We start from the raw sequence: 12,198 nt of genomic DNA, 5'->3' as shown, positions 1-12,198 counted from the left end.
CATGAGGCCGTACCTGCAAATGGGAAGGATGCTTGCGGCGAGCAGCAGTTGCGCTGATCGGGTGCGACGCCAGCCTTCTGCAACTCCTCGTTAGTATAGTGGACAGTATCTCCGCCTGTCACGCGGAAGACCGGGGTTCGATTCCCCGACGGGGAGGTCTAGTCCTTTACTGCTGCCCAAAGACCCATTCAAAAGTTATTGCTCCATTTACAAGTGACACAAAGAGCTGGCCAGGGGCCCCGGGCGACAGTTTTGAGCAAAAGAATTGCGTTGGTCGGAATCGAACCCGGGTCAACTTCTTGGAAGGCAGCTATGCTCACCACTATACCACCAACGCAGGCATTTTGCTTGTTTGCTGAACGCCACCTTACGCGGCCAATGCTCCCAACACATTATCAGTGACTGTGTGCAGAGGAACTGAAACTCTGTCTGTTTGGACTCGCAACTGAAAAAAATGCATTAACCTATGGACTCTACCTACCAATCTCTTCATTGAAAAACAAGCTCTCTAATTCAGTGACATTCCACAATTTATACAGACACTTCATATTTATTTATATAATAGATGTTCTGTTGGCTTCTTTGAAGCGATATGACTCATGAGGCCGTACCTGCAAATGGGAAGCCTGTTTGCGGCGAGCAGCAGTTGCGCTGATCGGGTGCGAGGCCAGCCTTCTGCAACTCCTCGTTAGTATAGTGGACAGTATCTCCGCCTGTCACGCGGAAGACCGGGGTTCGATTCCCCGACGGGGAGGTCTAGTCCTTTACTGCTGCCCAAAGACCCATTCAAAAGTTATTGCTCCATTTACAAGTGACACAAAGAGCTGGCCAGGGGCCCCGGGCGACAGTTTTGAGCAAAAGAATTGCGTTGGTCGGGAATCGAACCCGGGTCAACTTCTTGGAAGGCAGCTATGCTCACCACTATACCACCAACGCAGGCATTTTGCTTGTTTGCTCAACGCCACCTTACGCGGTCAATGCTCCCAACACATTATCAGTGACTGTGTGCAGAGGAACTGAAACTCTGTCTGTTTGGACTCGCAACTGAAAAAAATGCATTAACCTATGGACTCTACCTACCAATCTCTTCATTGAAAAACAAGCTCTCTAATTCAGTGACATTCCTCAATTTATATAGACACTTTATATTTAATTATATATTACATGTTCTGTTGGCTTCTCTTTGCTTCTGTGAAGCGATATGACTCATGAGGCCGTACCTGCAAATGGGAAGCCTGTTTGCGGCGAGCAGCAGTTGCGCTGATCGGGTGCGACGCCAGCCTTCCGCAACTCCTCGTTAGTATAGTGGACAGTATCTCCGCCTGTCACGCGGAAGACCGGGGTTCGATTCCCCGACGGGGAGGTCTAATTCTTTACTGCTGCCCAAAGACCCATTCAAAAGTTATTGCTCCAGCTACAAGTTACACAAAGAGTTGGCCAGGGCCCCGGGAGACATTTTTGAGCAAAAGAATTGCGTTGGCCGGGAATCGAACCCGGGTCAACTGCTTGGAAGGCAGCTATGCTCACCACTATACCACCGACGCAGGCATTTTGCTTGTTTGCTGAACGCCACCTTAGGCGGTCAATGCTCCCAACACATTTTCAGCGACTGTGTGCAGAGGAACTGAAACTCTGTCTGTTTGGACTCGCAACTGAAAAAAATGCATTAACCTATGGACTCTACCTATCAATCTCTTCATTGAAAAACAAGCTCTCTAATTCAGTGACATTCCACAATTTATACAGACACTTCATATTTATTTATATAATAGATGTTCTGTTGGCTTCTTTGAAGCGATATGACTCATGAGGTCGTACCTGCAAATGGGAAGGATGTTTGCGACGAGCAGCAATTGCGCTGATCAGGTGCGACGCCAGCCTTCTGCAACTCCTCGTTAGTATAGTGGACAGTATCTCCGCCTGTCACGCGTAAGACCAGGGTTCGATTCCCCGACGGGGAGGTCTAGTCCTTTACTGCTGCCCAAAGACCCATTCAAAAGTTATTGCTCCAGCTACAAGTGACACAAAGAGTTGGCCAGGGTCCCGGGAGACATTTTTGAGCAAAAGAATTGCGTTGGCCGGGAATCGAACCCGGGTCAACTGCTTGGAAGGCAGCTATGCTCACCACTATACCACCAACGCAGGCATTTTGCTTGTTTTCTGAACGCCACCTTAGGCGGTCAATGCTCCCAACACATTTTCAGCGACTGTGTGCAGAGGAACTGAAACTCTGTCTGTTTGGACTCGCAACTGAAAAAAATGCATTAACCTATGGACTCTACCTACCAATCTCTTCATTGAAAAACAAGCTCTCTAATTCAGTGACATTCCACAATTTATACAGACACTTCATATTTATTTATATAATAGATGTTCTGTTGGCTTCTTTGAAGCGATATGACTCATGAGGCCGTACCTGCAAATGGGAAGGATGTTTGCGGCGAGCAGCAGTTGCGCTGATCGGGTGCGACGCCAGCCTTCTGCAACTCCTCGTTAGTATAGTGGACAGTATCTCCGCCTGTCACGCGGAAGACCGGGGTTCGATTCCCCGACGGGGAGGTCTAATTCTTTACTGCTGCCCAAAGACCCATTCAAAAGTTATTGCTCCAGCTACAAGTGACACAAAGAGCTGGCCAGGGTCCCGGGAGACATTTTTGAGCAAAAGAATTGCGTTGGCCGGGAATCGAACCCGGGTCAACTGCTTGGAAAGCAGCTATGCTCACCACTATACCACCAACGCAGGCATTTTGCTTGTTTGCTGAACGCCACCTTACGCGGTCAATGCTCCCAACACATTATCAGTGACTGTGTGCAGAGGAACTGAAACTCTGTCTGTTTGGACCAGCAACTGAAAAAAATGCATTAACCTATGGACCTGACCTACCAATCTCTTCATTGAAAAACAAGCTCTCTAATTCAGTGATATTCCTCAATTTATACAGACACTTTATATTTAATTATATATTACATGTTCTGTTGGCTTCTCTTTGCTTCTGTGAAGCGATATGACTCATGAGGCCGTACCTGCAAATGGGAAGCCTGTTTGCGGCGAGCAGCAGTTGCGCTGATCGGGTGCGACGCCAGCCTTCTGCAACTCCTGGTTAGTATAGTGGACAGTATCTCCGCCTGTCATGCGGAAGACCGGGGTTCGATTCCCCGAAGGGGAGGTCTAATTCTTTACTGCTGCCCAAAGACCCATTCAAAAGTTATTGCTCCAGCTACAAGTGACACAAAGAGTTGGCCAGGGCCCCGGGAGACATTTTTGAGCAAAAGAATTGCGTTGGCCGGGAATCGAACCCGGGTCAACTGCTTGGAAGGCAGCTATGCTCACCACTATACCACCAACGCAGGCATTTTGCTTGTTTGCTGAACGCCACCTTAGGCGGTCAATGCTCCCAATACATTTTCAGCGACTGTGTGCAGAGGAACTGAAACTCTGTCTGTTTGGACTCGCAACTGAAAAAAATGCATTAACCTATGGACTCTACCTACCAATCTCTTCATTGAAAAACAAGCTCTCTAATTCAGTGACATTCCACAATTTATACAGACACTTCATATTTATATATATAATAGATGTTCTGTTGGCTTCTTTGAAGCGATATGACTCATGAGGCCGTACCTGCAAATGGGAAGCCTGTTTGCGACGAGCAGCAGTTGCGCTGATCGGGTGCGACGCCAGCCTTCCGTAACTCCTCGTTAGTATAGTGGACAGTATCTCCGCCTGTCACGCGGAAGACCGGGGTTCGATTCCCCGACGGGGAGGTCTAATTCTTTACTGCTGCCCAAAGACCCATTCAAAAGTTATTGCTCCAGCTACAAGTGACACAAAGAGTTGGCCAGGGCCCCGGGAGACAGTTTTGAGCAAAAGAATTGCGTTGGCCGGGAATCGAACCCGGGTCAACTGCTTGGAAGGCAGCTATGCTCACCACTATACCACCAACGCAGGCATTTTGCTTGTTTGCTGAACGCCACCTTAGGCGGTCAATGCTCCCAACACATTATCAGCGACTGTGTGCAGAGGAACTGAAACTCTGTCTGTTTGGACTCGCAACTGAAAAAAATGCATTAACCTATGGACTCTACCTACCAATCTCTTCATTGAAAAACAAGCTCACTAATTCAGTGACATTCCACAATTTATACAGACACTTCATATTTATTTATATAATAGATGTTCTGTTGGCTTCTTTGAAGCGATATGACTCATGAGGCCGTACCTGCAAATGGGAAGCCTGTTTGCGACGAGCAGCAGTTGCGCTGATCGGGTGCGACGCCTCCTTCCGCAACTCCTCGTTAGTATAGTGGACAGTATCTCCGCCTGTCACGCGGAAGACCGGGGTTCGATTCCCCGACGGGGAGGTCTAGTCCTTTACTGCTGCCCAAAGACCCATTCAAAAGTTATTGCTCCATTTACAAGTGACACAAAGAGCTGGCCAGGGGCCCCGGGCGACAGTTTTGAGCAAAAGAATTGCGTTGGTCGGGAATCGAACCCGGGTCAACTTCTTGGAAGGCAGCTATGCTCACCACTATACCACCAACGCAGGCATTTTGCTTGTTTGCTCAACGCCACCTTACGCGGTCAATGCTCCCAACACATTATCAGTGACTGTGTGCAGAGGAACTGAAACTCTGTCTGTTTGGACTCGCAACTGAAAAAAATGCATTAACCTATGGACTCTACCTACCAATCTCTTCATTGAAAAACAAGCTCTCTAATTCAGTGACATTCCTCAATTTATATAGACACTTTATATTTAATTATATATTACATGTTCTGTTGGCTTCTCTTTGCTTCTGTGAAGCGATATGACTCATGAGGCCGTACCTGCAAATGGGAAGCCTGTTTGCGGCGAGCAGCAGTTGCGCTGATCGGGTGCGACGCCAGCCTTCCGTAACTCCTCGTTAGTATAGTGGACAGTATCTCCGCCTGTCACGCGGAAGACCGGGGTTCGATTCCCCGACGGGGAGGTCTAATTCTTTACTGCTGCCCAAAGACCCATTCAAAAGTTATTGCTCCAGCTACAAGTTACACAAAGAGTTGGCCAGGGCCCCGGGAGACATTTTTGAGCAAAAGAATTGCGTTGGCCGGGAATCGAACCCGGGTCAACTGCTTGGAAGGCAGCTATGCTCACCACTATACCACCGACGCAGGCATTTTGCTTGTTTGCTGAACGCCACCTTAGGCGGTCAATGCTCCCAACACATTTTCAGCGACTGTGTGCAGAGGAACTGAAACTCTGTCTGTTTGGACTCGCAACTGAAAAAAATGCATTAACCTATGGACTCTACCTATCAATCTCTTCATTGAAAAACAAGCTCTCTAATTCAGTGACATTCCACAATTTATACAGACACTTCATATTTATTTATATAATAGATGTTCTGTTGGCTTCTTTGAAGCGATATGACTCATGAGGTCGTACCTGCAAATGGGAAGGATGTTTGCGACGAGCAGCAATTGCGCTGATCAGGTGCGACGCCAGCCTTCTGCAACTCCTCGTTAGTATAGTGGACAGTATCTCCGCCTGTCACGCGGAAGACCGGGGTTCGATTCCCCGACGGGGAGGTCTAGTCCTTTACTGCTGCCCAAAGACCCATTCAAAAGTTATTGCTCCAGCTACAAGTGACACAAAGAGTTGGCAGGGGTCCCGGGAGACATTTTTGAGCAAAAGAATTGCGTTGGCCGGGAATCGAACCCGGGTCAACTGCTTGGAAGGCAGCTATGCTCACCACTATACCACCAACGCAGGCATTTTGCTTGTTTTCTGAACGCCACCTTAGGCGGTCAATGCTCCCAACACATTTTCAGCGACTGTGTGCAGAGGAACTGAAACTCTGTCTGTTTGGACTCGCAACTGAAAAAAATGCATTAACCTATGGACTCTACCTACCAATCTCTTCATTGAAAAACAAGCTCTCTAATTCAGTGACATTCCACAATTTATACAGACACTTCATATTTATTTATATAATAGATGTTCTGTTGGCTTCTTTGAAGCGATATGACTCATGAGGCCGTACCTGCAAATGGGAAGGATGTTTGCGGCGAGCAGCAGTTGCGCTGATCGGGTGCGACGCCAGCCTTCTGCAACTCCTCGTTAGTATAGTGGACAGTATCTCCGCCTGTCACGCGGAAGACCGGGGTTCGATTCCCCGACGGGGAGGTCTAATTCTTTACTGCTGCCCAAAGACCCATTCAAAAGTTATTGCTCCAGCTACAAGTGACACAAAGAGCTGGCCAGGGTCCCGGGAGACATTTTTGAGCAAAAGAATTGCGTTGGCCGGGAATCGAACCCGGGTCAACTGCTTGGAAAGCAGCTATGCTCACCACTATACCACCAACGCAGGCATTTTGCTTGTTTGCTGAACGCCACCTTACGCGGTCAATGCTCCCAACACATTATCAGTGACTGTGTGCAGAGGAACTGAAACTCTGTCTGTTTGGACCAGCAACTGAAAAAAATGCATTAACCTATGGACCTGACCTACCAATCTCTTCATTGAAAAACAAGCTCTCTAATTCAGTGATATTCCTCAATTTATACAGACACTTTATATTTAATTATATATTACATGTTCTGTTGGCTTCTCTTTGCTTCTGTGAAGCGATATGACTCATGAGGCCGTACCTGCAAATGGGAAGCCTGTTTGCGGCGAGCAGCAGTTGCGCTGATCGGGTGCGACGCCAGCCTTCTGCAACTCCTGGTTAGTATAGTGGACAGTATCTCCGCCTGTCATGCGGAAGACCGGGGTTCGATTCCCCGAAGGGGAGGTCTAATTCTTTACTGCTGCCCAAAGACCCATTCAAAAGTTATTGCTCCAGCTACAAGTGACACAAAGAGTTGGCCAGGGCCCCGGGAGACATTTTTGAGCAAAAGAATTGCGTTGGCCGGGAATCGAACCCGGGTCAACTGCTTGGAAGGCAGCTATGCTCACCACTATACCACCAACGCAGGCATTTTGCTTGTTTGCTGAACGCCACCTTAGGCGGTCAATGCTCCCAATACATTTTCAGCGACTGTGTGCAGAGGAACTGAAACTCTGTCTGTTTGGACTCGCAACTGAAAAAAATGCATTAACCTATGGACTCTACCTACCAATCTCTTCATTGAAAAACAAGCTCTCTAATTCAGTGACATTCCACAATTTATACAGACACTTCATATTTATTTATATAATAGATGTTCTGTTGGCTTCTTTGAAGCGATATGACTCATGAGGCCGTACCTGCAAATGGGAAGCCTGTTTGCGACGAGCAGCAGTTGCGCTGATCGGGTGCGACGCCAGCCTTCCGTAACTCCTCGTTAGTATAGTGGACAGTATCTCCGCCTGTCACGCGGAAGACCGGGGTTCGATTCCCCGACGGGGAGGTCTAATTCTTTACTGCTGCCCAAAGACCCATTCAAAAGTTATTGCTCCAGCTACAAGTGACACAAAGAGTTGGCCAGGGCCCCGGGAGACAGTTTTGAGCAAAAGAATTGCGTTGGCCGGGAATCGAACCCGGGTCAACTGCTTGGAAGGCAGCTATGCTCACCACTATACCACCAACGCAGGCATTTTGCTTGTTTGCTGAACGCCACCTTAGGCGGTCAATGCTCCCAACACATTATCAGCGACTGTGTGCAGAGGAACTGAAACTCTGTCTGTTTGGACTCGCAACTGAAAAAAATGCATTAACCTATGGACTCTACCTACCAATCTCTTCATTGAAAAACAAGCTCACTAATTCAGTGACATTCCACAATTTATACAGACACTTCATATTTATTTATATAATAGATGTTCTGTTGGCTTCTTTGAAGCGATATGACTCATGAGGCCGTACCTGCAAATGGGAAGCCTGTTTGCGACGAGCAGCAGTTGCGCTGATCGGGTGCGACGCCTCCTTCCGCAACTCCTCGTTAGTATAGTGGACAGTATCTCCGCCTGTCATGTGGAAGACCGGGGTTCGATTCCCCGACGGGGAGGTCTAATTCTTTACTGCTGCCCAAAGACCCATTCAAAAGTTATTGCTCCAGCTACAAGTGACACAAAGAGCTGGCCAGGGTCCCGGGAGACATTTTTGAGCAAAAGAATTGCGTTGGCCGGGGAATCGAACCCGGGTCAACTGCTTGGAAGGCAGCTATGCTCACCACTATACCACCAACGCAGGCATTTTGCTTGTTTGCTGAACGCCACCTTAGGCGGTCAATGCTCCCAACACATTTTCAGCGACTGTGTCCAGAGGAACTGAAACTCTGTCTGTTTGGACTCGCAACTGAAAAAAATGCATTAACCTATGGACTCTACCTACCAATCTCTTCATTGAAAAACAAGCTCTCTAATTCAGTGACATTCCACAATTTATACAGACACTTCATATTTATTTATATAATAGATGTTCTGTTGGCTTCTTTGAAGCGATATGACTCATGAGGCCGTACCTGCAAATGGGAAGGATGTTTGCGGCGAGCAGCAGTTGCGCTGATCGGGTGCGACGCCAGCCTTCTGCAACTCCTCGTTAGTATAGTGGACAGTATCTCCGCCTGTCACGCGGAAGACCGGGGTTCGATTCCCCGACGGGGAGGTCTAGTCCTTTACTGCTGCCCAAAGACCCATTCAAAAGTTATTGCTCCATTTACAAGTGACACAAAGAGCTGGCCAGGGGCCCCGGGCGACAGTTTTGAGCAAAAGAATTGTGTTGGCCGGGAATCAAACCCGGGTCAACTGCTTGGAAGGCAGCTATGCTCACCACTATACCACCAACGCAGGCATTTTGCTTGTTTGCTGAACGCCACCTTAGGCGGTCAATGCTCCCAACACATTATCAGCGACTGTGTGCAGAGGAACTGAAACTCTGTCTGTTTGGACTCGCAACTGAAAAAAAATGCATTAACCTATGGACTCTACCTACCAATCTCTTCATTGAAAAACAAGCTCTCTAATTCAGTGACATTCCACAATTTATACAGACACTTCATATTTATTTATATAATAGATGTTCTGTTGGCTTCTTTGAAGCGATATGACTCATGAGGCCGTACTTGCAAATGGGAAGCCTGTTTGCGACGAGCAGCAGTTGCGCTGATCGGGTGCGACGCCTCCTTCCGCAACTCCTCGTTAGTATAGTGGACAGTATCTCCGCCTGTCACGCGGAAGACCGGGGTTCGATTCCCCGACGGGGAGGTCTAATTCTTTACTGCTGCCCAAAGACCCATTCAAAAGTTATTGCTCCAGCTACAAGTGACACAAAGAGCTGGCCAGGGTCCCGGGAGACATTTTTGAGCAAAAGAATTGCGTTGGCCGGGAATCGAACCCGGGTCAACTGCTTGGAAGGCAGCTATGCTCACCACTATACCACCAACGCAGGCATTTTGCTTGTTTGCTGAACGCCACCTTAGGCGGTCAATGCTCCCAACACATTTTCAGCGACTGTGTCCAGAGGAACTGAAACTCTGTCTGTTTGGACTCGCAACTGAAAAAAATGCATTAACCTATGGACTCTACCTACCAATCTCTTCATTGAAAAACAAGCTCTCTAATTCAGTGACATTCCACAATTTATACAGACACTTCATATTTATTTATATAATAGATGTTCTGTTGGCTTCTTTGAAGCGATATGACTCATGAGGTCGTACCTGCAAATGGGAAGGATGTTTGCGGCGAGCAGCAGTTGCGCTGATCGGGTGCGACGCCAGCCTTCTGCAACTCCTCGTTAGTATAGTGGACAGTATCTCCGCCTGTCACGCGGAAGACCGGGGTTCGATTCCCCGACGGGGAGGTCTAGTCCTTTACTGCTGCCCAAAGACCCATTCAAAAGTTATTGCTCCATTTACAAGTGACACAAAGAGCTGGCCAGGGGCCCCGGGCGACAATTTTGAGCAAAAGAATTGTGTTGGCCGGGAATCAAACCCGGGTCAACTGCTTGGAAGGCAGCTATGCTCACCACTATACCAGCAACGCAGGCATTTTGCTTGTTTGCTGAACGCCACCTTAGGCGGTCAATGCTCCCAACACATTATCAGCGACTGTGTGCAGAGGAACTGAAACTCTGTCTGTTTGGACTCGCAACTGAAAAAAAATGCATTAACCTATGGACTCTACCTACCAATCTCTTCATTGAAAAACAAGCTCTCTAATTCAGTGACATTCCACAATTTATACAGACACTTCATATTTATTTATATAATAGATGTTCTGTTGGCTTCTTTGAAGCGATATGACTCATGAGGCCGTACCTGCAAATGGGAAGCCTGTTTGCGACGAGCAGCAGTTGCGCTGATCAGGTGCGATGCCTCCTTCCGCAACTCCTCGTTAGTATAGTGGACAGTATCTCCGCCTGTCACGCGGAAGACCGGGGTTCGATTCCCCGACGGGGAGGTCTAATTCTTTACTGCTGCCCAAAGACCCATTCAAAAGTTATTGCTCCAGCTACAAGTGACACAAAGAGCTGGCCAGGGTCCCGGGAGACATTTTTGAGCAAAAGAATTGCGTTGGCCGGGAATCGAACCCGGGTCAACTGCTTGGAAGGCAGCTATGCTCACCACTATACCACCAACGCAGGCATTTTGCTTGTTTGCTGAACGCCACCTTAGGCGGTCAATGCTCCCAACACATTTTCAGCGACTGTGTCCAGAGGAACTGAAACTCTGTCTGTTTGGACTCGCAACTGAAAAAAATGCATTAACCTATGGACTCTACCTACCAATCTCTTCATTGAAAAACAAGCTCTCTAATTCAGTGACATTCCACAATTTATACAGACACTTCATATTTATTTATATAATAGATGTTCTGTTGGCTTCTTTGAAGCGATATGACTCATGAGGTCGTACCTGCAAATGGGAAGGATGTTTGCGGCGAGCAGCAGTTGCGCTGATCGGGTGCGACGCCAGCCTTCTGCAACTCCTCGTTAGTATAGTGGACAGTATCTCCGCCTGTCACGCGGAAGACCGGGGTTCGATTCCCCGACGGGGAGGTCTAGTCCTTTACTGCTGCCCAAAGACCCATTCAAAAGTTATTGCTCCATTTACAAGTGACACAAAGAGCTGGCCAGGGGCCCCGGGCGACAATTTTGAGCAAAAGAATTGTGTTGGCCGGGAATCAAACCCGGGTCAACTGCTTGGAAGGCAGCTATGCTCACCACTATACCACCAACGCAGGCATTTTGCTTGTTTGCTGAACGCCACCTTACGCGGTCAATGCTCCCAACACATTATCAGTGACTGTGTGCAGAGGAACTGAAACTCTGTCTGTTTGGACCAGCAACTGAAAAAAATGCATTAACCTATGGACCTGACCTACCAATCTCTTCATTGAAAAACAAGCTCTCTAATTCAGTGATATTCCTCAATTTATACAGACACTTTATATTTAATTATATATTACATGTTCTGTTGGCTTCTCTTTGCTTCTGTGAAGCGATATGACTCATGAGGCCGTACCTGCAAATGGGAAGCCTGTTTGCGGCGAGCAGCAGTTGCGCTGATCGGGTGCGACGCCAGCCTTCTGCAACTCCTGGTTAGTATAGTGGACAGTATCTCCGCCTGTCATGCGGAAGACCGGGGTTCGATTCCCCGAAGGGGAGGTCTAATTCTTTACTGCTGCCCAAAGACCCATTCAAAAGTTATTGCTCCAGCTACAAGTGACACAAAGAGTTGGCCAGGGCCCCGGGAGACATTTTTGAGCAAAAGAATTGCGTTGGCCGGGAATCGAACCCGGGTCAACTGCTTGGAAGGCAGCTATGCTCACCACTATACCACCAACGCAGGCATTTTGCTTGTTTGCTGAACGCCACCTTAGGCGGTCAATGCTCCCAATACATTTTCAGCGACTGTGTGCAGAGGAACTGAAACTCTGTCTGTTTGGACTCGCAACTGAAAAAAATGCATTAACCTATGGACTCTACCTACCAATCTCTTCATTGAAAAACAAGCTCTCTAATTCAGTGACATTCCACAATTTATACAGACACTTCATATTTATTTATATAATAGATGTTCTGTTGGCTTCTTTGAAGCGATATGACTCATGAGGCCGTACCTGCAAATGGGAAGCCTGTTTGCGACGAGCAGCAGTTGCGCTGATCGGGTGCGACGCCTCCTTCCGCAACTCCTCGTTAGTATAGTGGACAGTATCTCCGCCTGTCACGCGGAAGACCGGGGTTCGATTCCCCGACGGGGAGGTCTAATTCTTTACTGCTGCCCAAAGACC

General features: G+C 48.0%; 25 non-coding genes across 25 annotated transcripts; 16 read left to right on the top strand and 9 right to left on the bottom strand.

Annotated features, from left to right (window-relative positions):
• The first annotated feature begins 84 nt into the window (after window positions 1–84).
• trnad-guc (transfer RNA aspartic acid (anticodon GUC)) lies at window positions 85–156 on the top strand. Its single transcript has one exon. It is a non-coding gene; the product is annotated as a tRNA-Asp (tRNA).
• A 526-nt stretch (window positions 157–682) lies between these two features.
• trnad-guc (transfer RNA aspartic acid (anticodon GUC)) lies at window positions 683–754 on the top strand. Its single transcript has one exon. It is a non-coding gene; the product is annotated as a tRNA-Asp (tRNA).
• Window positions 755–1,291: 537 nt separating this feature from the next.
• On the top strand, window positions 1,292–1,363 carry trnad-guc (transfer RNA aspartic acid (anticodon GUC)). The gene has a single exon. It is a non-coding gene; the product is annotated as a tRNA-Asp (tRNA).
• A 707-nt stretch (window positions 1,364–2,070) lies between these two features.
• On the bottom strand, window positions 2,071–2,142 carry trnag-ucc (transfer RNA glycine (anticodon UCC)). The gene has a single exon. It is a non-coding gene; the product is annotated as a tRNA-Gly (tRNA).
• A 345-nt stretch (window positions 2,143–2,487) lies between these two features.
• On the top strand, window positions 2,488–2,559 carry trnad-guc (transfer RNA aspartic acid (anticodon GUC)). The gene has a single exon. It is a non-coding gene; the product is annotated as a tRNA-Asp (tRNA).
• Window positions 2,560–3,276: 717 nt separating this feature from the next.
• trnag-ucc (transfer RNA glycine (anticodon UCC)) lies at window positions 3,277–3,348 on the bottom strand. Its single transcript has one exon. It is a non-coding gene; the product is annotated as a tRNA-Gly (tRNA).
• Window positions 3,349–3,693: 345 nt separating this feature from the next.
• trnad-guc (transfer RNA aspartic acid (anticodon GUC)) lies at window positions 3,694–3,765 on the top strand. Its single transcript has one exon. It is a non-coding gene; the product is annotated as a tRNA-Asp (tRNA).
• Window positions 3,766–3,874: 109 nt separating this feature from the next.
• On the bottom strand, window positions 3,875–3,946 carry trnag-ucc (transfer RNA glycine (anticodon UCC)). Its single transcript has one exon. It is a non-coding gene; the product is annotated as a tRNA-Gly (tRNA).
• A 344-nt stretch (window positions 3,947–4,290) lies between these two features.
• Window positions 4,291–4,362, top strand: trnad-guc (transfer RNA aspartic acid (anticodon GUC)). The gene has a single exon. It is a non-coding gene; the product is annotated as a tRNA-Asp (tRNA).
• A 537-nt stretch (window positions 4,363–4,899) lies between these two features.
• Window positions 4,900–4,971, top strand: trnad-guc (transfer RNA aspartic acid (anticodon GUC)). The gene has a single exon. It is a non-coding gene; the product is annotated as a tRNA-Asp (tRNA).
• Window positions 4,972–5,497: 526 nt separating this feature from the next.
• On the top strand, window positions 5,498–5,569 carry trnad-guc (transfer RNA aspartic acid (anticodon GUC)). Its single transcript has one exon. It is a non-coding gene; the product is annotated as a tRNA-Asp (tRNA).
• A 109-nt stretch (window positions 5,570–5,678) lies between these two features.
• On the bottom strand, window positions 5,679–5,750 carry trnag-ucc (transfer RNA glycine (anticodon UCC)). Its single transcript has one exon. It is a non-coding gene; the product is annotated as a tRNA-Gly (tRNA).
• A 345-nt stretch (window positions 5,751–6,095) lies between these two features.
• On the top strand, window positions 6,096–6,167 carry trnad-guc (transfer RNA aspartic acid (anticodon GUC)). The gene has a single exon. It is a non-coding gene; the product is annotated as a tRNA-Asp (tRNA).
• Window positions 6,168–6,884: 717 nt separating this feature from the next.
• trnag-ucc (transfer RNA glycine (anticodon UCC)) lies at window positions 6,885–6,956 on the bottom strand. Its single transcript has one exon. It is a non-coding gene; the product is annotated as a tRNA-Gly (tRNA).
• A 345-nt stretch (window positions 6,957–7,301) lies between these two features.
• trnad-guc (transfer RNA aspartic acid (anticodon GUC)) lies at window positions 7,302–7,373 on the top strand. The gene has a single exon. It is a non-coding gene; the product is annotated as a tRNA-Asp (tRNA).
• Window positions 7,374–7,482: 109 nt separating this feature from the next.
• Window positions 7,483–7,554, bottom strand: trnag-ucc (transfer RNA glycine (anticodon UCC)). Its single transcript has one exon. It is a non-coding gene; the product is annotated as a tRNA-Gly (tRNA).
• A 943-nt stretch (window positions 7,555–8,497) lies between these two features.
• Window positions 8,498–8,569, top strand: trnad-guc (transfer RNA aspartic acid (anticodon GUC)). Its single transcript has one exon. It is a non-coding gene; the product is annotated as a tRNA-Asp (tRNA).
• A 527-nt stretch (window positions 8,570–9,096) lies between these two features.
• On the top strand, window positions 9,097–9,168 carry trnad-guc (transfer RNA aspartic acid (anticodon GUC)). Its single transcript has one exon. It is a non-coding gene; the product is annotated as a tRNA-Asp (tRNA).
• Window positions 9,169–9,277: 109 nt separating this feature from the next.
• trnag-ucc (transfer RNA glycine (anticodon UCC)) lies at window positions 9,278–9,349 on the bottom strand. The gene has a single exon. It is a non-coding gene; the product is annotated as a tRNA-Gly (tRNA).
• A 345-nt stretch (window positions 9,350–9,694) lies between these two features.
• Window positions 9,695–9,766, top strand: trnad-guc (transfer RNA aspartic acid (anticodon GUC)). The gene has a single exon. It is a non-coding gene; the product is annotated as a tRNA-Asp (tRNA).
• A 527-nt stretch (window positions 9,767–10,293) lies between these two features.
• Window positions 10,294–10,365, top strand: trnad-guc (transfer RNA aspartic acid (anticodon GUC)). The gene has a single exon. It is a non-coding gene; the product is annotated as a tRNA-Asp (tRNA).
• A 109-nt stretch (window positions 10,366–10,474) lies between these two features.
• Window positions 10,475–10,546, bottom strand: trnag-ucc (transfer RNA glycine (anticodon UCC)). The gene has a single exon. It is a non-coding gene; the product is annotated as a tRNA-Gly (tRNA).
• Window positions 10,547–10,891: 345 nt separating this feature from the next.
• On the top strand, window positions 10,892–10,963 carry trnad-guc (transfer RNA aspartic acid (anticodon GUC)). The gene has a single exon. It is a non-coding gene; the product is annotated as a tRNA-Asp (tRNA).
• Window positions 10,964–11,681: 718 nt separating this feature from the next.
• Window positions 11,682–11,753, bottom strand: trnag-ucc (transfer RNA glycine (anticodon UCC)). The gene has a single exon. It is a non-coding gene; the product is annotated as a tRNA-Gly (tRNA).
• Window positions 11,754–12,097: 344 nt separating this feature from the next.
• Window positions 12,098–12,169, top strand: trnad-guc (transfer RNA aspartic acid (anticodon GUC)). Its single transcript has one exon. It is a non-coding gene; the product is annotated as a tRNA-Asp (tRNA).
• Window positions 12,170–12,198: the final 29 nt, after the last annotated feature.

Source organism: Pseudorasbora parva, chromosome 2, assembly GCF_024679245.1.
Source record: "Pseudorasbora parva isolate DD20220531a chromosome 2, ASM2467924v1, whole genome shotgun sequence".
Classification (NCBI taxonomy): Eukaryota; Metazoa; Chordata; class Actinopteri; order Cypriniformes; family Gobionidae; genus Pseudorasbora; species Pseudorasbora parva.
Note: the sequence above shows the minus strand (reverse complement) of the source record. Positions and strands in the feature narration are given on the sequence as shown.